Below are 22,361 nucleotides of genomic sequence, written 5' to 3' on the forward strand. Positions count from 1 at the left end.
TAAAACTATAGCAAATAAATAAATAAAACATGCCCTTTGGCCGTCTTGGAGAGAAATACGGTAGGGGCCAGGAGCAAGGGCGCCATCAAACATGTTTTCCATGATCTACATCGACATCCTCGATACGAACGTGAAAGTGCAGAGTTAATTTTTTAAAAAAATTAAAAATAAACCTCTGTATTTCATTATAAACTTCAACCATAACAATCAGTCTCTTAAAAGACTTTTTACAATGAAATCAAGAAGTTATTCAATCCAAACTCTTTTATCAACGAATTGTAAAGCAACCTTGGCTAAAGAATGAGCTTAAGCTACCATATTTCTATCTCTATAAGCAAATTGTATACTCCATTCACATCTATTTTTAAAAACCTATCTAATATCATTAATCAAATGACCACTATAAGACATAATCTCTTCATTACTCTCTACTGCCATGATTACAATTTTAGCATCACCTTCTAATATCACCTTTTGAAAATTAAGATATTTACAAATCTCCAATATTTTCAACAATGCAAGACACTATGCAATATCTGGTTTTTTAACCATTTTCTTGTTGTCACAAATTGCCACCATGCTTTACCCTCCTCATTTCTAATTATAATTCTCATCCCCATCACCATCTTCTTAACATCCGAAAAAGTATCCCAATTAATCTTCACGAAACTTGCATCTAGTTTCACCTATTTAGACTTGTTTTCTTGAGCTCCTACACCTATTACTTATTGTTTGTACACTTTCCGAGCTTTTCTGAAATTCCTCTAACCCTTTTTTTGCAGGTATCAACAACCTTTTGGGATAGGTAAGCCTCTTATAAAAAAACAATCTCATTTCTTCTCATCTATACCTTGGACAACTACCCCCTCCAATTGAGTTTTAGTTAGTTTTCCTATCAAACTCTCCCATAACTCCAAAAAACCACTCTATATTCTCTTCCATTTTTGCACACAACTTTGTTCATCTCTCGACGCATCATTAGCTGCTAGATGCTCCCAAAGAACATGCATCAATGTCTCATTGTCTTCTTGGTATATTGGACAGCTAGGATTTTCAACAATTTTCTCTTTTAAAACAGCTTGCTTTTCGTAGGTATCAAATCATTACCTACCTTCCAAAGGAACACTTTCACTACACTTGGCACTTCTAAATCCCAAATGTTCCTCCATCTACCATCCACCTTTTCTTCCTTCGAAGACTCACCTTTATAGCTTTTAATTTTGTCTATCTATAAAAAATAGGAACTTCTTACTATAAACACCCCTTTATTTGATGGCCCTCAAATCAACTTGTATTCTTGATGACACTTACTAAGTGGTATACTGAGAATCATATCTACTTGGGGAATGATTTAGGAGATGTTTAGGGAATGAGATGATATAAGAATTTTGTAAATAGTAGTAAGGTTGTTTGTGAATAGCAGTATGATAGTTTGGGTTAAGTATTTATTGGGTTATGGGAAATAAGAGAAAAAAGTTGAATAAAAATATTATAAAATTAAAATATTGTTAGAATATAATTTTTTAATATTATTTTTGTTTTAGAATTTGAAAAAATTGAATAATTTTTTGTTTTTTATTTAAAAGTTTAGGAAATTTGTAAAGATTAGTATGAAAAAGTTGTAATGGTTGTTTATTTTTTTAATAATGTTTGGGAATGAAATGAAATTAGATTAGATGAGATGAAATGAAATTGATAAAATGGAAACTTTTTCCAAACATTCTTTTAGAAGAAAAAATACAAATATCGAGAGCATGTTTAGACACTTGAAGTATTACAAAATTTTATGAATAGTAGAAAAATTGTTTGAGGAAAGATGTTTTATTGAATTTTGAGAAATGAGAGAGAGAATATGTTGAATAAAAATATTATAAAGTTAAAAAATCATTTGAATATAATTTTTATTTTTAAGTTTATAAAAATTTAATTAATTTTTATGTTTGAATAATGATTAGGTAATGATTAGATGAAAATTTTGAAAATTAAAAATTTTGAAAAAAAATTATATTTAAGTGATATTTGATAATGAAATTATAAGAAATTTTTGAAATTTTTAGAATTCTCATAATGTTCAAACATGCTTTAAATCACAAGAGCTTACTTATGCTAAACCAAGTAAACATCCAAGCATAGACAAGAATGGTAGTCAAACAACACCACGTGGTAAAGCAAATTTTTAGAGAAGGGAATTCATTCGACCATGTAGAAGTACCAAGATTTAGAAATTTTTATAAATGATTTTAGTAATAATAGAAATGTAGTAGTGTTGAGAAGAAGATATGGAGGCCTCTGAAGAAACTCTAGTTTAAGGAACTAGGATTTAGACTGTTGTTGGTTGAGTTTCAAGAAGAGTTGAAAATGATAAGGTGCAACGGGAGATGCCTTGGTCGTTTGATAGGAATCTGGTCTTGATGCAACAATTAGAAGGGGAGCTCCAGGCTCATACGATAAGCATTACCAAGGCTGCTTTTTGGATAAGCATGCAATGAATGAAAAGGTGGCAAGAATGATAGGAAGTAGTATTGGCACAATGGAATAGGTTGATGTGGATAATGGCGAGGTTGTGTGGGGAGAATTCATCAGGGTAAGAGTTAGTCTAGATATTACTAAACCTTGGGTGAGAGATAAACGTATAAACTTGGGTTCCTTGGGAGCATGCTAGATTAGATTCGTATATGAAAGGCTTCCCACTTTCTGTTATGTGCGTGGAAAGTTGGGTCATCACCACAAAGATTGTAGCAGCTGTCAGAATAATCAAGAAGTGTTCAAGGATGACAGCTTCCCTTTTGGTCCATGGATGAGAACTGGTGTTTCCCCAGGGAATGCTTATCACCACCGTGACCAGCGGATGGTGTGTAATCGAAGTTCACTATTACAGGGGCCATTCAATTTTGCCAAGGAAGGAGCGTGAAATAAGGCTAGAAATGTACTTGATTTTGATCTACAGGTAATGAGTAATAATGATGGTAGCAAGAATAATGGTATTAATATTAATAATAAAGGAGACGTTATGGGTGTTGAGAAGGAAAGTCTTACCAAGAGAGCAACTGCGGAAAACCAGGATATCAATGTTGGATATCAGGAGTTGAGAATGACATTACCAAAGAGGATACAATGTTTAAAGGTGGTGACAAGTTTTCAGGTCAACAGAAGCAAAAAGGAATGAATAATAGTCAAGATTAAGTAACGGAAATAATGGCTATGACAAGAGAGGTGCCCATTGTAGCAAATAGAACTGATCCAAATGAGGCCCAACAGAAAGGCAAGGATGTAATACAGGAAGGCGAAGCTTTGGTTAAGTTTGGCAAGGATCAAGAGTTGACAACAGGAAGGAAGTGGCAAAGGCTAAGAAAGAATAATGGGAAGGGACAAACAAAAACAAATTCTAGTATATTATAGAAGAGGAAGGGGATAGTGGAAAAGGACAATGGTGATTATCACCTCATTAACTCTAAACAAAGAAAAGTGATGGTTACTGTGGCACTCACTAAAAAAGAGATATCGGTGGAGGCTGAAATTTAGCCCCACCGGAAGCCATGAAACTCTTAAGTTAGAATTCACATATCCTTGGGAACCCTTTTGGAATTTGAGCTCTTTATGACTTGGTCAAAAAGGAAGATCCTAATATTCTTTTCTTACAAGAGACAAAATTAGTTGGGAGGTAGATGGGGAGGATTAAGTTTAAGCGTAGGTTTGATAATTGTTTGACAGTGGACTGTGAAGGGAGAAGTGATTGGCTTTGTTTACTGTGTAGACATGAGGTGAATTTAAAGAATTGTAGTTATTCAAAACACTACAGTGATGCTTTGGTGGGTGAGGAAGGTGTAGGAGGACAGCAATGGCAACTCACAGGGTTCTATGGACATCTAGAGATAAGTAGAAAAGCTAAAACTTGAGAGCTACTTAGGTTTCTAAAAATAGATGATCATAGTGGTTGGTTGGTATTTGGTGATTTCAATGAAATTTTTAGTAGAATTGAGAAAAGAGGTGGGAAAGACAAACTTGAGACTCAAATGGAGGGGTTTAGACAGTTGATAGATGATTGTGCTTTACTTGATCTGGGTTATGATGGCTCCAAGTTCATTTGGTGAAATAATAGAGAAGGGGAGAATAGTATAAGTGAAAGGCTAAATCGATTTTTGGCAAGCCATGCTTGGTGCAATGTATTTCCTTTGGCAAAAGTGTCTCATGGTTTAGCAGCACACTTGGACCATGTGCCTATTATGCTATAGACAGAAAGATATTTTTCAAGAGAAAAGAGTTTTAAACCTTTTAAGTTTGAAGCAATGTGGGTGGAAGCTAAGGAGTGTGGGAAGGTGATTGAAAAGGCCAAACTTTTAAACTCTGGACAAGGACTTATAAGTGATGTCTTACATAAAAATATCACGAAAGCCTCTCTAAATGGAACAAGCAGCATTTTGGTCTAGTGCATAAAAAGATCCAACAAGCTAGAGCTCATTTGGCTAAAGTAAAAGCTGCTGACACATCTTCTTTCAATAAGGATGCATTGCAAAAGGCTAGAGATGAACTACAATGTTGGCTTGAAATGGATGAAATCCTTTGGAGTCAGAAATCAAAGGACCTCTGGTTAAAAGCTAGGGATCAAAATACAAAATTCTTTCATAATAAAGTTACACAAAGGAAAAAGAAGAACAAATAGCTAGATTGAATGACGGGGATGGTGCTTGGAAAGAAGGAGATGAGAGAGATGAGTTGATTATGCACTATTATGAAGAGATTTTTAATTCAAATGGTCAAATCAATAAACTAGATTTCTTAACAACTCTTGGTGGTAGGGTAACAACTACAATGAATAAGGATCTTGCCAAACCATTCATTGAGGCTGAAGTAGAAGTTGCTCTACACCAAATGAATCCAACCAATGCCCCTGATCCTGATTGAATGGCCCATACTTTTTTATTAAAAGAATAATACTACATACAGTCGTAAAGTGTACAAATGCTGCACAATCGTTTTGAAAAAGAGTGAGGTCCATAATTAAAAAATTAATTTTTATTATGTGGGTACTGTATTAATTTACTTTTTTCAAAGAGACTGCATGGTGCTTGCACAACTACGACTATAAATATTATTTCTCTTTATAAAAAAATATTGGCACATAGTGGGGAGGTCTATTGCTAAAGCTGTTCTGCAGGCACTCACTGATGGTCAATTTCCTTCCTCAATTAATCATACTTTCATAGCCTTGATTCCTAAGGGGAAAAAAAAATTGAGAAAGCATTAGAATACAAACCTATCAGCATTTATAATTTTATTTATAAGCTGATGTCAAAAGTCTTGCCTAATAGGTTGAAAGTGATTCTACCTAATATTATTTCAATTTTACAAAGTGCTTTTGTACCTGGTAGAGTTATTTTTTATAATATTCTAGTGGCTTATAAAATGGTTAATTTTCTAAAAATTAAAAGAAATGGCAAAGAGGGCTTCATGTCTCTTAAACTAGACATGAGTAAGCCTATAATGGGCTGGAATGGACCTATTTGGAAGCAATGATGCAGTAGATGAGATTTGCAAAAGGAAAATGCTTTTTACAATCACAATGGGGAGACGCGGCGTAGTCGGCGCTGACGTGGCATAATTTTATTTAATGAAACGGTTCGTTTCGTCTTCCATAGCCCATCCATTTTACAATCGCATTTTACACTTTGATACTTTTCATTCTTCCCTCTCCCATTTTTACCATCCCTTTCACCCCCTCTCTTCGACTAGAAAATTCCTCATCTCCTTCTCCCCACAAAATACAAAATTTCAATTCTTCCATCTCCCAAAAGCATTTGCCTTCGATTTCTAAGAAGAATATTTCTCCCATTCAATTTTACCATCTCCTTCCGTCTTTCTCTTCATTTTCCATTTTCAAGATCGCGTCCTTCGTGTTCCTTCGTTTTCCATATTCAAGATTGCGTTCACCATAACCCTAACCCTAAAAGTTTATCTTTCTCTTCATTCTAAATATCCTAATCTATTCATTTCCCCTTTTTCGAAAACCTTAACCCTAATATTTCCCTTTTCTCTTCATTCTGAAAACCCTAACCCTAAAATTTCCTCTTTCTCTTCATTTTGAAAACCCTAATCCTAAAATTTTCCATTTTTCTAAAAACCCTAACCCTAACCCTAACATTTCCCATTTCTCTTCATTCTGAAAACCCTAACCCTGACATTTCCATTTTCTATTCATTCCCAAAACCCTAACTCTAACCAAACTTCGATTTCTCTTCGAAACCCGAACATTTCCCCTTTCTCTTCGTAACCCTAACCATCATTAAACGACATGGTCTAATTCTCGGGATGACTGACTGAGAAGCTTAATGGTTAGCTCTCTAACCCTAACTTTGAAAACTAATTATTTCCAATATAGCAAGTTCTCTAATATTTTACATTTGATGGTTTATTATTGCATTTGTAGGTTTGAGTGTGCAAGATCTCTGAAGTAAATCAGTTCTGTCTGGTTTGGATTGCTACATTATTATGTTTTAATTTAAGTAAATTCTATTTTTTGTTTTGGATTGCTACATTATTGTGTTTTAATTTTAGTAAATCAGTTTTATTTTTTTGTTTGGATTGATACGTTATTGTGTCTCAATTTAAGTAATGTCTTTTAACTTCAGTAAATTAGTTCTGTTTTTTTGTTTGGATTGCTACATAATTGTATTTTAATTTAACTAAATCAGTTCTATTTTTTGGTTTGAATTGCTACATTATTGTGTTTTAATTTAAGTAAATCAATTTTAATTTAATTAAATCAGTTCTATTATTTGGTTTGCATTTCTGCATTATTGTGTTTTAATTTAATGATGCATCTAATGGTGGCTTTGTCAAACTGGTTGATCATGGCTATTGTTACTCCATACTATTTGTATTGAAGAAAAGTAGTTGTGTTTTTTGGTTTAGAATATGTACATTATTGTGTTTTCATTTAATGAAGCATCTAATAGTGGCTTTGTCAAGCAAGTTGATGGTGGCTATTGTTACTCCATGCTATTAGAATTGAAGTAAATCAATTCTATTTTTTTGGTTTTGAAGAGGTACATTATTGTGTATTCATTTAATGAGCATCTAGTTTTCCCTTTGCCTTATTGGTTGATGTTAGCTATTGTTACTCTATGCTGTAAATTTAATGAAGTGAATCCATTCTGCTCTTTGGTTTGGAAGATGTACATTATTATGTTTTCATTTAATGAAGCATCTAATAGTGGCTTTGTCAAACTGGTTGATGGTAGCTATTGTTACTCTATGATGTTATAATTGAAGTAATTCAATTCTGTTTTTTGGTTTGGAAGAGATACATTATTGTGTATTTATTTAATAAAGCACCTAATTTTCTCTTTGCCTTATAGGTTGATGTTAGCTATTGTTACTCCATGCTGTTAGAATTGAAGTAAATCAATTCTATTTTTTGGTTTGGAAAATGTACATTATTGTGTATTCATTTAATGAAACATTTAATGGTGATTTTGTCAAACTGGTCGATAGTGGCTATTGTTACTCCATACTATTAGAATTGAAGTAAATTAAATATGTTTATTGGTTTGGAAGATGTACATTATTGTGTATTTATTTAATGAAGCATCTAAATTTCTCTTTGCCTTATTGGTTGATGTTAGCTATTGTAAAATGTTTTTATTTTTTTTCTGCTGTTTAGATTATTGTATTGTGAATCTGATTTTGGTTAGAATGTCATTATCATCAATGTCTTCTGCATCTATTGATAATCGTAATTTTAGTACACTAATCTGCTTTTGCGAGGTAGAAACCACATTGAAATACTCAAATACTAGAAGAAATCTTGGCTGAGCCGTCTTAGGATGTTGAAAGTACAACACTGAGGTAATTACAACATTCATCTCAAACATTTGCATTATGTTTTTAGTCCTACTCAATATTCTTGTGTATCTAATCTTTTCCTTTAAAATGATTAGGGATTACTGTACTGCAAATATTTCAAGTGGGCAGATAGTCATGACATAGAACAAGACATTTTGAAAAGGAAAAATGAATTGCTAAAGAAGGAGGCAGACTTGGTCAAGAGACTTGAGGATATTGAGAAAAGGGAGATTCAGCTCCAAAATAAAGTGGATGAGATCGAGAAGAAAGAGATTTTGCTAGCTAGCATAAATGAGGAGATTATGAAAAAAGAGTGGATGTTTCTTCATCAACAAGCTGAAATCAGGCGCTCCCACACACTATTCCGGCTGTTTTGGGCTTTAGTCATTATTGTGATTTGTTACATGCTAGTATCTAAGTGTTGTTGGATTGTATTGAGGTGATTGCAAAAAATCTATATGTTAAAACTCTTAAGTTAGTCAGAACTAATATTAAGTGATGGTTGAAATACTGTAACTACATTTTGGTCATTTTGAAATAGATATTGGTGTAATTGTATCACAGGAGGTTGAACCTATGTAGTGAGGAATGTATATGCTTTTGAACTCTTTAGTACTTGTACAAACATAGGAAGAATTGTAACAGGTTGAACAATTGTAGATGTCTGATTTACATGAGTTGTTAATACAATAGTTTTTGTATTGAGCCTTTTTATCTACCTATTTCATTAGAATATCAATGCTTGATGTTCTGATTTACATGCTTAAGTTCAATGCCTATGTGAGGGGAAACATGATGAACAAAACAGATTCTGATATAGAAACTTGATGTTCAGGTAACAAAGCTTAAGTTCATTGTTGGATGCTTGAATGGAGCTGCATCAACCTAAACACTCTATGCACATTTAGGTCATATTATTTTCTTATGCACATGTTTCCTCACTAGAATAAAATGTTATAACAACTTCTACCACTCACTTTCAACAACTATTTTTAATGAAAAATAAAATATAACATCACTTCACTTCATATAATACACTACGTCCAAACCACTGAAATTCTTATGCACATGTTTCTTCACTAGATAACATGTAATATAAACATCACTTCATATAACACGCCACAACCAAACCAAGAGAGCCAAGCTTCCAGTTCACATATAAATAACATAAAAATACCACCGTTTGTCATACACATAAAATGCCATCCACAAGAATCAACTTAACAATAAATCACAACCAATACAAAAGTACCATGATCTAAAGCTGCTTCTCCATCAACAGAACACAACCAATACAAAAGCTGCTACTTCTCTATCAACTTCTTTAGAATCTACAACTTTAGCAGCATGATCTAAAAATGTTGCTTCTCCATCAATAGAACACAAGCACTCCAACAAAACATTAGCATCGAGCTACTGATTCTCTTCCTTCGGTTGTGATCCATCCAACTCAAGTTGCATCTATAATGAATAACACTCAATTAACAAGTTATGTTGACAAATTATTACTTATTAACTGTTTATCGATTATTACACTTTCTTGAGTCCCAATGACTGCTTCTCGTAGCTGCATTCCACTAATGTCAATAGTTAAGCTATCTAGAACAGTCTGTGATAAATAACAAAAATAACCCCATAAGTAGCAATTCAAATATGAGTATATAACAATTTAGTATATAACAATGAAAAATTATACTTCTTCCTGCACATTTCCAATAGTGGGTTTATCTATATCTGATGGGCCAAATAAATTCTTGCATGTGTCTCGGATTGGTGCATCTCCTCTATCTCCCTAATAATCATGTAAGTAACAAAACATGTATGTATTAATATTTTTTGAAAAAAAATAGCAATAGCAATAGCAATAATAAATTTAATGCCAGTAAAGTGAATTATTTAAGAAAAATGCTTCTTGCATACGCCGAAGGGGACACGCCGCGTACACTGGTCTAGGTGGCATTAATGAAACGGTGCGCAGTACCAGTTCTGCGAAACGGTGCGCAACACCAGTCCTCTGAAACCCCTTCAGAATTGGGCAGCCCCTTTAGAATTGGTTCTTCATTCTTTCCCCCTTCGGATGAGATTAGGGCTTCGGTGCAGATTGAACACTGCAGGACAATTCTTTTAGCTGCAAGAAAGAAAATTCAGATATTTGAAAATGGGTTTCTAGCTGAAGAAGATGCTGAAGATGTTGAAAGAGAAGATGCTGAGGATGTTGAAAGAGATGAAGATTTTGAAAGTGATGATGTTGATGAGGATCCTGATGTAGATGATTTTGCTACTCTGTCAACTGAAAATAAAACCTCCATTCCCAGTAGCGAAGAAAAAGGTTGCTTGGGAATCCAAAACATATGCAACAACGTAGCACTGAATCTGCAAAATAAGTTGGAGAATGATTTTTTGTCCATCCCCTTGAGTGAATCCAAAGATGAAAACTGTCAAAGTACTGCCAGTGAACAATATGTTGCTGGTGAATATATTAGTGCCAATAATCTTGGTCAAGAAAACATGGAGATTGATGAAAGTAAATCAGGCGACTCATGGATTCAAGAACTTGCAGAAGGGGAATACTCTGATCTCAGTGTAGAGGAGCACCTTAATGCCCTTGTTGCCCTGATTGGTGTTGCCGCTGAAATGGGTTTCTACCTAATCGTTGTTTGAAATGGGTTTTGGCGTAATCGATTTCTGTTTTTTTTTAATTAATATATCGGCTAATGCTTAAGCCACGTCAGTGATTCCACAATGGGTACCCAACAACGGGTACCTGTAGCAGTTCCCATTATTTAAATGGTGCACTTGTTTACGTTTCCCTTTTACAGGTGCCTTTACAGGTGGTTTTTGCTTCTTTACTTTAACGTTCAGCACCCATTTCTCCATCGTGTAAGCTCTTCTTAGAGATTGAGGGCTGCCTTTCCCTCTCACAACTAGTGGATTGAGTACCGGCTTTGAATTACCAACTGCAGTTGGCTCCAATGTTGGACAACCACCATTGGAACCTGTTCGGGTCATAGATGGTGCTTGTTGGTTATGACGAGATAAGTCAATCATCCCATATAACTTTCCCTCTACATCCTCAATGTGCTCATTGGAACCCACTAGATAAGTTATCATCTAATAACAGATATTCAATAGACATGAATATCTGTTAGCATCTGGATGATGATCCCTTACATCATAGCTACTATGGATTAAAGTGTATCTACTTGTGATATTTTTTCTCCATCGATCTAAAATGTACTTAGCCAGTAATGATTTTATTTGGTTACATTTGAATATAACCAAAATATGTCTACACAGTATCCACCTCATCTGAAATAACATGTATGAACACTTTGCATCACAATTTTCCTCATTAAATTCCACATAATATGTAACCAACTTACTAAACTCTTCAACGCAAACTTCATCATCGGCCAGATAAGTTTTTATTCCCCCATCCCTTTTAAGTATAGATGGATCCATATTGAGCACACCCATGACTTGCTGCTGAACTTTTCTAAATTTAGCATTTATATACAACTCTTGAAATCTCTTTTCAATTAGAGATCTAGATATATAGGAAATAGTGACATTAAATGAGTGGAAGTCCAAGCTATTTTGATTCTCAATTTTCTTTTTCAATGCATTGTCAAACTAGTCAACAAACTCCTTCAAGTTGGTCTTCGCATGAACATAACCGTTAAAAAAGTATTCATGTTCTTGCTTCGCTGGGTTGTACTCATTCCAGCCCAAAAGAATTCTTTTAGGAAAATCGGTACTTAATGGCCACGCTCAGCATATAAACTTTGTAACCAGGCGTTCTCATGCAAGTTGTAAGTGCTAATTAACCCCTCCCAACAACTCTCAAAGTCTTCAATATTTTGCGTGTTATATACACATTTCATCAACTGATTTTTCAGCCCAATTTTGTAGGCACCACGAGAGCAAAGCTTCTCGGGGATTTTTTTCATAATATGCCATAGAAAAAATCTATGTGGTGTTTCCAGAAAGACAGTAGCAATTGTTTTTTTCATTGCCCTATCTTGATTTGTGATAATAGCTTTTGAAACTATATCATTCATACATTACAACCAAGTCTGGAATAACCATATAAAGGTTTATGTATCCTCACTAGAAATCAACCTTGTTCCTAGAAGAATTGATTACCCATGGTGATTTACACCAACAAATGGTGCAAAGGCATCCCATATCTATTCGTTAGGTATATGGTGTCGAATGTTACCACATACCAAAATACTGATAGGCTGTCATACTACGTGGGTCTGCTCAAAAGACACTCTTCAACCTCCCGTCATCATCTAAATCCATCAAAGCAAAAAAACTGTCATTCTTGTACTGCATCCTACAAAATTACTCTTGAAGCGATCTAGCACCACCTTTCCCTAGTCATAGATGTTGTGCCTTGTTAATATAATTGTGACAATCTTTTTCCAAAAATAGGAGATTCTCAAATCCACCGACGTTAACAACAAAAGATCCAAAGCTCTTATTCATTTGAACGCCAGCCAAGTCGTTTGTATTTAGTACTCTTTTTACGGAGTCACTCACTTCTCTGTTACATAAAAAAAATCGGGATTTCTATAAACTGAGGCCGTGATTATGGATATTATGAATAGTTGTCAATCACAAATTTTCCTAGACTTTTAAGGCATTTATCTTTACCTTACAATACGTCTTTTCTATCAGACATAGTTTGGCGACATTCAACGTCCTATTCCTAGCCTTCCCACCACGGGCATAACAAAGGTGACATATCTGACATTGCCATCATCTCCCCTCTCACTCCTTTGTGTCATCAATTCAAACCCGCATTTCTTAGCATATTCCTTATAATACTCAATTAATTCTTCAAAAGAATTAAACTGCATATCCGACTTTGGCTCTTCAATTATATCATCACCATCTATTTGCATTATCTGAGGTGTCCCAGAACTTGTGTCATCAGTTTCCTTAGAATCTGGTTTATCCTCCTTACTTGTTTCAAGAATTCTAGAGGAGGTACATAACACTTCAGTTTCCCTACAATCGAATGCATCCTCTTTATCAACTCTTGCGCTTGTAGCGGAGCTTGTATTGATGAGAGACATTGAAGGTCTCATCCCATATTAAAATGGATATTGACTGCTATCTGGATAAGGCAAAAAAGTAGGTGACCATGTAGGCACTGCTCCATAGTAATCAAGCATGTAATTTGTAAAGTTCGGACAAGTTATTTATATGTCCTAAAATAAAAACAATAATGATAATTAGCAACCACGATGTTAATGTATTGTGAAAATAAACATCAACTCAATCCAACAAATTTTTTAAATAATATAACATACCGGGGTTGATATATTTGAGCTAGATGATGTTAATGGAGATTGGTGTTCTTCCCATTTTCTCATGATGACGATCCTAAGAACACCTATATATACACACAGTAAGTATAATTAATACATAAACAAAATCTAGGATTGGAAAAAATTCCAAAATTTCTAACTCAATAATTAATCTGATTGGCCTAGTTCATTAAGAATTTAAGATGGAAAAAATTGAGCATACATCCATTAATAGCAGTTAATTCAAACATCATGTACATTTTTTGGGTGGAGGGATTAGGGCCTCTCGGAATAAAAGAGGAAGGAAAAAATGGATGTAAGCTACTAATTTAAGCAAGTGCCAAGTTTCAGAATTGATTGCCCTTTTTGCTTGCTTCATGTACATTTTTTATGAGCCAAAAGACACCAAATTAGGTTAGCTCCCCTGCATGTATATAATTAAATTATTATGGCCTTGTTTCAATTAGATTATAGATTTGTAAATTGTCCACAATCATTAAACAAATAATTTATGTATATATTTAATTATTAAATTGCACCATATATAACCTATTTAATAATGAGAAAGGGTTTTGAAATCTTATGGGGTGTAGGAAGTCCATTAATAATTAGGTGGATTCAAATGGGGTAGTACATTTTTATTATTTCATGAAAAATCAGTTTCTCAGGATTACAAAGATTGATTAATATATATCTCAACTAACAATGGGACTCCTAGTTTGGAGATTAATATATATCTCAACTACAATGTGTCAACTATAAAAGTATATTAGACCTTTATTTCTATTTGCTAGATCATAAAGCTATCTAGGGATAGTTCTTAAATATATATATATATATATATATATATATATATATATATATATATATATATATATATATATATATATATATATATGACTTATTAAAAAATGAGTAACACAAATGCTATCCCAAGTGTAGGAGGATGTTGTGTAATAATTAAGAATAAAATTTCTAGATCGTCTCCTCGGGAAAAGTTGTTTAAATCCAAACTTGTATAAAATGATGAAAAGTTTCACAAACAAAAATGGTAGTATGTATAATGAATGAAAGAGTGCAACGGAAGTAAAAAGGGTACTAGTTATAAACTAGATTCATAGTTTTGGATTTTTTTGAGTGTCGAAATGGAGCATAAAAGACTAACAAATTGAAATTAACAATTAAGGATTTAACTACGCTAAACAATTTTAATTAATCTAAAAATTAAATAATAAATTGAAATTATTTAAATCCTAATTAACCTTCAATTAATCTAAAATGTAATTGTAATGTATATTTAATGGAAGGTTAAAGAAACAAGAAAAATAACTAACAGTAAATAAAATAAACAATAAATAAAATGCCTAAACATTTAATCCAAAAATATCAACAATACACCATATACTTCAAATTGAAATTAAATAAAAAGTAGAGAATGAAAAGAGTAAGCCAAATGGATGGAGATGGAGATCGAAAACTATGAAAGAGGCTGGACTGTAACAGCAATTGGACCCCTCAATGAGCTCTTCAATGACGTTGCATAAATGCCCAAGAGAAATTGTGTGTTCGGCTCTGAGAAATGCCCCAGTGAATAAAATGTATTTGTGCGGCGCTCTTCAATCTAGAAAATATATGCCTGCGGCGCTCCCCAGTCAAAAGTCCAATCTCATAATGTATATCCCTTTTTTCGTGTGGTCTGTGTTGAAGACTCCTTAGAGAAATAAAAATGTGTCTTCTGTCTTACGTATTACATCCATGAGAGCCAAAACTTTCTTTTTTTCGGGTTCTGTGCGACATGCGTCCAACCCATAAAAGAATCAATTCTTTCTTTAGCCCCGTGCGCTTCAAAACTCATAAGGCCCCACCTCTCATGCGTTTTTTGTCCAAAGCCCCAAAAAGAAAATGGCCCAATGTGTGAGTTTTCCCATATAGCCTCAAAGCAATGTTGGGTCCTTGGTTTTCTTTTTTATTTGTTTCTTTTTTTTTATGCTTTTTATTTCTTAGCCTATAAAAAAAATAAAAATTAGAAATAAAATAAAATAAAATAAAAATAAATAATAGAATATCAAAAATATGTTATTCATGTAAAGGAACATTATTCAATTAAATCACAAATTATAATATTAAGCAAAAACCGTGCTATTTATTATTAAGTCACAACTCAAATTTATACATCTTAATCATTTTTTTTTTATCTAAAACTAATAATAATGTAATGAAAGAATTAAAATATTTTGATTCTAAATGTATAAAAATATGCAATATTTCAGCTCAATCAATATCTATATACACTTAATCGATTTTCAAGGTCTTACCTTCACACACAAGTTGCATACCAACCACCTGTTTTTAGACTGTTAAGAAATGCAACTTACAAAGCTAATAATTTGCTATGTCATGCTAAATTGTTCTCATAGATTAAAGCTGAGTATTTTTTGTTACAATAATTCAACTCTCTTTGTACCATTAAAGCTAAGTTGTTACAATAATTCTACACACATTTTCCTTTAACATGTTATAGATGGTTGGTTTTATATTCTTCAACAAATCCTACTTTGTGGGATAGATTAAAGCAGAGGAACAAATAAAGCTGGGTCTTTTTTGTTAACAGGTCATAGATGGCTGTGATACTTCAAGAGATCTACCATGAAACTCCAAGAAACCAATGCATTATTATCACAAATCTAGCAACACACCAATAGGTCAAAACAAAGCGAATGAGTAAATTTTTGCCCAACTTAGACAAAGGAAGTGCACTAGATCTATTCGTTGTTTTTTCCTGGCCTCAACATGCAACAACTCACTAACGACAAGCTCAACGAAGTTGGCTTAGCCTTTAACAAAGACAGTCTTCAGCTCCGACAAAGATTCTGGTGTCATTCCACTTGACTTGTTGAGCTATGGAATACAATGGAAGCTCAGCTTTCAGCGACGACAAAGAGAAGGTATTCTTCGTTCAGCCGAGTACGACGACGATGAGAAGCTCACCCGTCGACGGTGAAGAGAAGCTCCAAAAGTATTCAAGCTCCCAACTCTGCGTTCCCACCAGTAGCGAAGACACCCACTAGCAGCAATGAGCGGGAAGAAGACAACCTTGACTCTGTGTTCCCCCCATTTCTATTTTGGTCTTTTATCATTTTTTTATTTAATTAATTTAAAAACTCAGCTGATGGGGCTTAATTTATTGCACAACTACGCAACAGCTGCATGTCTCGACAGTGTAGAATTATTGTTTGCAAAAAAGTGGATATAGTTGGTTATGTTTTGTGTGAAGTCTGTTACCCTTCAATACTCATCAATGGTGAACCAATGGGGCCCATATTTTCCTCTTGAGGGATTAGGCAAGGAGACTCTTTTTCTCCCTATTTGTTTTTGTTGGGAACTGAAGGCTTGATCACTGTTCTGAACCAAGCTGGATAGCACAAACAGATCAGTGCCATTATGGTATGTAGAGGTGCTCTTATAGTGAACCATTTGCTATTTGCATATGATAGTCTATTCTTTTGCAAGGCTTCACTTCAAGAGAATGTGGATGTTGAAAGGATCTTGGCAGATTATGAGACAGCTTTAGGCCAAAAGATAAATAGAGAGAAAACAACAATGGTCTTTAGCAAAAATGAGTCAGTAGAGAGGCAATAGGAACTGCTATCCTTTTGGGGCATTCAAGAGTATCAAAACTATGATAAATATTTAGGCCTTCTACCGATGGTGGGGAGAAATAAAACTAGAGCTTTTTTTGACATCAAGCAAAAAGTGTGGCAAAAGTTACAGAATTAGATAGAGAAGCTGCTGTCTCAAGGTAGAAAAGAAATTCTTCTAAAGTTGCTTTCTATCTCCACTCATGCTATGAATTGTTTTAAATTTCCAAATTCACTTTGCACTGAGCTTGAATAGATGATGGCAAGATTTTGGTGGGGCCAAAGAAAGGAAGAAAAGAAAATCCATTGGGTGAGTTGGAAGAGGATGTGTGAAGAAAAGAAAATCCATTGGGTGAGTTAGAAGAGGATGTGTGCTCCTAAAGAGGATGGTGATTTGGGTTTTAAATACCTAAGAACTTTTAATGATGCTTTATTAGCTAAACGAGGGTGGAGACTGATGCAGAATGAGGACAGCTTACTCCACAAGACTTTCAAGGCTCGATATTTCCCTTATATTAGATTTTCAAAATCAAAGTTGGCTCACAATCCATCCTATGTTTGGAGGAGAATCTAGTCCGTCAAAGATAAATTACTTTAGGGGTGTACGTATAGGATTGAGAATGAAAAAGGGATTAACATTTGTAAGGTTAGCTGGATCCATGGATTTAGAGACCTTACATAGTTGGATGGTGGTATGCATAGAGATGATGAGACCAAAGTGGAGTCTCTTTTTATTTAAACAGTGGATGGTGGGATGTGCAAAAGTGAGGAGGATGCTTCCACCTACAGCTTTTGATGAGATATTGAAGATAATTATCAGCTCAATGAACCAGGAGGATAAATTGAAATGAGAATTGGAGAGTTATGGATGTTCAGGTGCATGGATACAATAAGAGGAGAGGGGGAGAGTTCTACAACAAGCAAGCAGAAACAACTTTGGAAAGTTATTTGGAAATTACAGATACCCCCATAAAGTTAAATTGTTTGCTTGGAGGGCATGTTTAGATGGACTGCCAACCAAAGAAAATCTGAAAAGAAGAAAAGCAATTGAAGAGGACTCTTGTCAACTTTGCTCATCTGGGATCGACAATTCTTTACATGCTCTTTATCTATGCCCTTTGCTAACAACTATGTGGCAGAAGTAGTTCTCTGCATTAAAATTAGAAGAAACAGCACTACAACTTTTGGATGTGGTGTTTCAAGTGCACGATTGCAGCAACAAGGAAGAGCTTGAGGTTTTTTTAATGACTGCTTGGGGTTGCTAGAGGAGAAGGAACTAATGACTTTTTGAAGGGGAACAAAGGAATGTTGAAGAAGTGATAAATCATGCTCTCTATATGCATAATTATTTTAATAAAAGAAAAAGTCTCAATCCATGTAGTTTCAAAAGGCAGATTCATTGGCAGCCACCTTATGAGGGTGTAGTCAAGCTCGATGTGGATGGAACAACTTTCTATGAATAAAATAGTGCTAGTATGGGCATAATTCTAAGATTTAGTGAAGGTAAAGTATTGATGTTGGTAAACAAGAAAGAGCAGGCTGTGATGGACTCACTGGAAATTAAGATTCATGAAATATTGAAAGGGTTATAGTTCTACATTCCTTTGGGTCTTAAAGCACTAAGTATTGAAAGTGACTCTTTTCTCTTAGTCAAAGACATTACAAACCCTGAGGCTTCTAGCTCAATCCTTGGAAATATAGTAACAGACATCAAGCAACTAATGGGGAGGATACCAAATTATTCAATCTCTCATATAATTAGAGATTGTAATCAAGCTGCACAGTAACTAGCAAGATTTGCTAGGAAGGTAGAAACTACTACTGTATGGTGTGACTCAATTCCAAGTTGTATTCAACAAGTCCTATGGATTGATTTGCATTTGTAATTTGGTATTGGAAGTAATGAAAGTTTCCTATCAAAAAAAGAAAAAAGAAATGTAGTAGTGTTTTTATTTGTTTTCTTTTAAGATTGAGATTTTGGAATTTTTGTAACCTTTGGTTCCAATCATTCTTCTAACATAATATTTCTAGATATCAACAATATTGTGGATATTGTCTCTCTTCCTTAAAATAAACAAAAAAGACATGCACGCTACTAGAGATTTCAATATATATGAAAAAGACAAAACCATTATTGTAACCCCCCGTACCTGGATGGGTCGGAGAATTATTACCTGTCACCTATAATCATGTCTCCCAATACAAATAAAATCTCCAAATGTTTCAAAACAAAAAAAAAAAAAAAAAAAAAAATCATCTTTTTCAACTTAATACATAAATTCCTCCACAAGATCATCAATGCAATAAATCAAATAACATAAAACAATAACCTCAACAAAATAAACTAATAATTCTATAAATCTCACTAAACCCAAATAACATAAAGAAATCCAAATAATCAAACAAAACTCTTCTACTAGCATTAATATCCTTAGGTACTCGACTCCCTATCCTCAACTAGTCATGCACAAATTTCTATTCCTGACCCACAAATAGAACATCAACATCATCTGAAAAATATTGTAAAGATAAAAGTTGAGTTATCAACAATTCACTAAGTAAAGTGCATAGACTAGTATGTAAAAATGAGCCCTTTTTAGATAGTTCAATGTACAGAAATAAAACATTTCATTTTTAGAGTACATATCCCAAAAACATGTTATCAAAACATCAGAGCGATATTTCATAAACCATTCATATTCAAAGACCATTTGGCATAACATAAATGAACATCTTTATCTTATCATATCATTTCATATCGTATCATATATCACGTTTAACCCCCATAATAGGGTTGTACTATTACCGGTAGCCAAATCAGGCAGTATTAGAATGTGAAACTTTTTCTTTTCATTTTTGGAACCCCAAGTGTGCACATAGGAAAGAACACCCAGAAAAACCATTTTATTTCCAAAGTGGGTGCACTCATATTAGAGATGTTAGTACCAATCATATAACATAACCAGCATCATCATATCAAAACCAGAATCAAAATCAATATCAAATGTTTTTTAGATGCATAACATATCAAATAGAGTGCTAAACATATTCATATCATTTTCACATATGCAAAACAGATTCAGAACGTCTTCTTATAACATGTACAAAATTTTCAGATTTCATGTTCGCTCTTTTTGCACATTTCATAAACATATCAAAATATTGCTCATGTCTATACTAGTCATGTCATGAAACATTTTTCTTTTTCATACAGATTTTTATGAGTAATGCAGAACACATAACTGAAGTTTTTTTACATTTTTATTTCAAAACATATCATGCACATTTTCATAAACCAACCTCAGTTTATTTTCTTTTTATGCAAAGTTGAGCATATGAAACTCATTTACTTAACTCTTGGAGAGTATTATCTATGGTTTGAAATCGTAATCTAGCCATGTCACAATAACCTAAATCAAAAAAATGTTTGTCCATACGTGAATCCTCACACGCTAGTGCATAACTTAAATTAACAATTATTTCACGTTCACAGTAATAATAAGGAATAAGTTTGCAACTATTCAAGTACATGAAACAGCCCGCAAACCAACAAATCCAACAACCATTCAGCACCCACTTACTCCCGAGCCTCCACATATCAATCCAACAAAATTGACCCAATAGCAACATCAGGCCAAACTAGACAACCATGTAATACAAAATCCCTAACCAACATCAACCCAAAACAGCAATAATATACCTTCAAATAATTTAACCTCCACTCCAACAGTTGATATATAACTCAAATAGTACAAAAACATCCACTACTCAAACCCCAAGCATCCATTTAATTCACTGCACATACAACACAATTAATCAAACCTCAAGACCAGTCCAACACAATATGCTCACTTACAAAATTCCACGCAACCACCACATCAACCACACGCTATCCACATTTCAATCCAACTAAGAACTTACAATTACACCACCTCTCAATACCCAACAAAGTCTGCAATGGTTTCCAATAAGTAATACTATATAGATCAAAATAATTAAATAATACAAAGACGCTAATATCACTCTAATTATCTTATCAAATTTTGTGTGTTTAATTGATGAAATGATGGTGAGGGGGTGATGTCTAAAGTTTAATCCAATGCCCTGTGATACAACGCAGCGATGTTAATTGAGATTTACATCTGTAGTTAAAACACAACAGTAGCCAAAAATTGACAAGGACATTACCTTGTAATGCCACGAACAAAGTTGTGCAACACCACCTTCCTTTGATCACTATGGCAGTATCGACTAAGGTGATTAATCTAAAATTTAGTGCAAGTGAGATTGGAACAGAGTAAGAATTGGCGTGGGTGGACGTGTGAGAGTGAGGTACGGAGTTATAGAGAAATTAATCCAAGCCATTTGTAGTGAGAGACTCCCAAAGAGATAGCAAATGAAGGAAACAGTGGGTGTGAGAGAATGGATTTCTGTTCAGCAAAGGAATTCCAATGCGGGAGCTCAACAACGACAAAGATCTAAGAAAAAAAAACCCACGGACTACAATACCTAAAATCACAAAAATTTCGTGGAAAAGAGGATGAGAGCTCGGAGTGAATGTATACATAATTTGTGAGAAACGGAGTGAGAAATAGATGATGCTTACCTCAGTTCAACAGGGCTTGGTGATGCCAATCCAATGCTCCACCAACATTCACAACAAAATCGCAAATCACAGGAGAGCAAGAGAGGGAAGGTGAGAGGGAATATTGGTCTGTTAAGAGGGGAAAGTAAAACTCTAGAAGGTGAGGAAAATTGAATGTGAGTGTGGGAAAATGAGATTTGGAGAAGAGAAAAAAAAAAAAAAAAAACTGCGAAAGGGCTCAATTGCTCATATGTGAAGGAGAAGAAATTGGAACCAAGAAGATTGAAAGAGGGAGACTTACCAGCAATGACGTCGTGTGCCTCCTTGGTTAAGATCTGCGTGGGCTGGGGCTTGGGCCTGATTCGTGGGCTTGGGTCCTGGGTATTGTAATTAGATTAAACATTGTTATGCAATTGTAGAAAGTGCATGTCATATTCCTATATTACATAGGCATGCCCAATAAATTATGAACAATACTTGAGACATGCCCAATGGTACTAGGCATAACCTATAAATTATGCATAGTACTTGGGACATGTCCAATGGTATGAGGCATGACCTATAAAGTATGGACAATACTATGGGGCCGCTCAGCATGTACCGTCGGGAGTGCCTTAGTGCATTTTTACTACTTTTTTTAAATATTTTTTTAAACATATTTAAATATTTTAAAAAAAATACACATTCACTAATAGTCATTTTTTTAACTATTAGAAAAAACAAAAAAAATTAAATTAAAACACACGAGCAATCAAATTGAGGAGACAAAAGTAGAGAGCTACATAATGTTTTCCATAAATGATTGATGTAGTAGCTATCGAATTGACTCACCATCAATTTATTATGATAAATGAAAAAAAAATGAAGAAAATGTAAAAGATTTCACAAACTAATATATTGTGCTAGATACTCATTGAATTATGTACATTACTACACCACGTGGAACTTTATATTATATACATACATACGTGTATA

The sequence above is a fragment of the Carya illinoinensis genome, chromosome 7 (genome assembly GCF_018687715.1).
Source record: "Carya illinoinensis cultivar Pawnee chromosome 7, C.illinoinensisPawnee_v1, whole genome shotgun sequence".
NCBI classification, from domain to species: domain Eukaryota; kingdom Viridiplantae; phylum Streptophyta; class Magnoliopsida; order Fagales; family Juglandaceae; genus Carya; species Carya illinoinensis.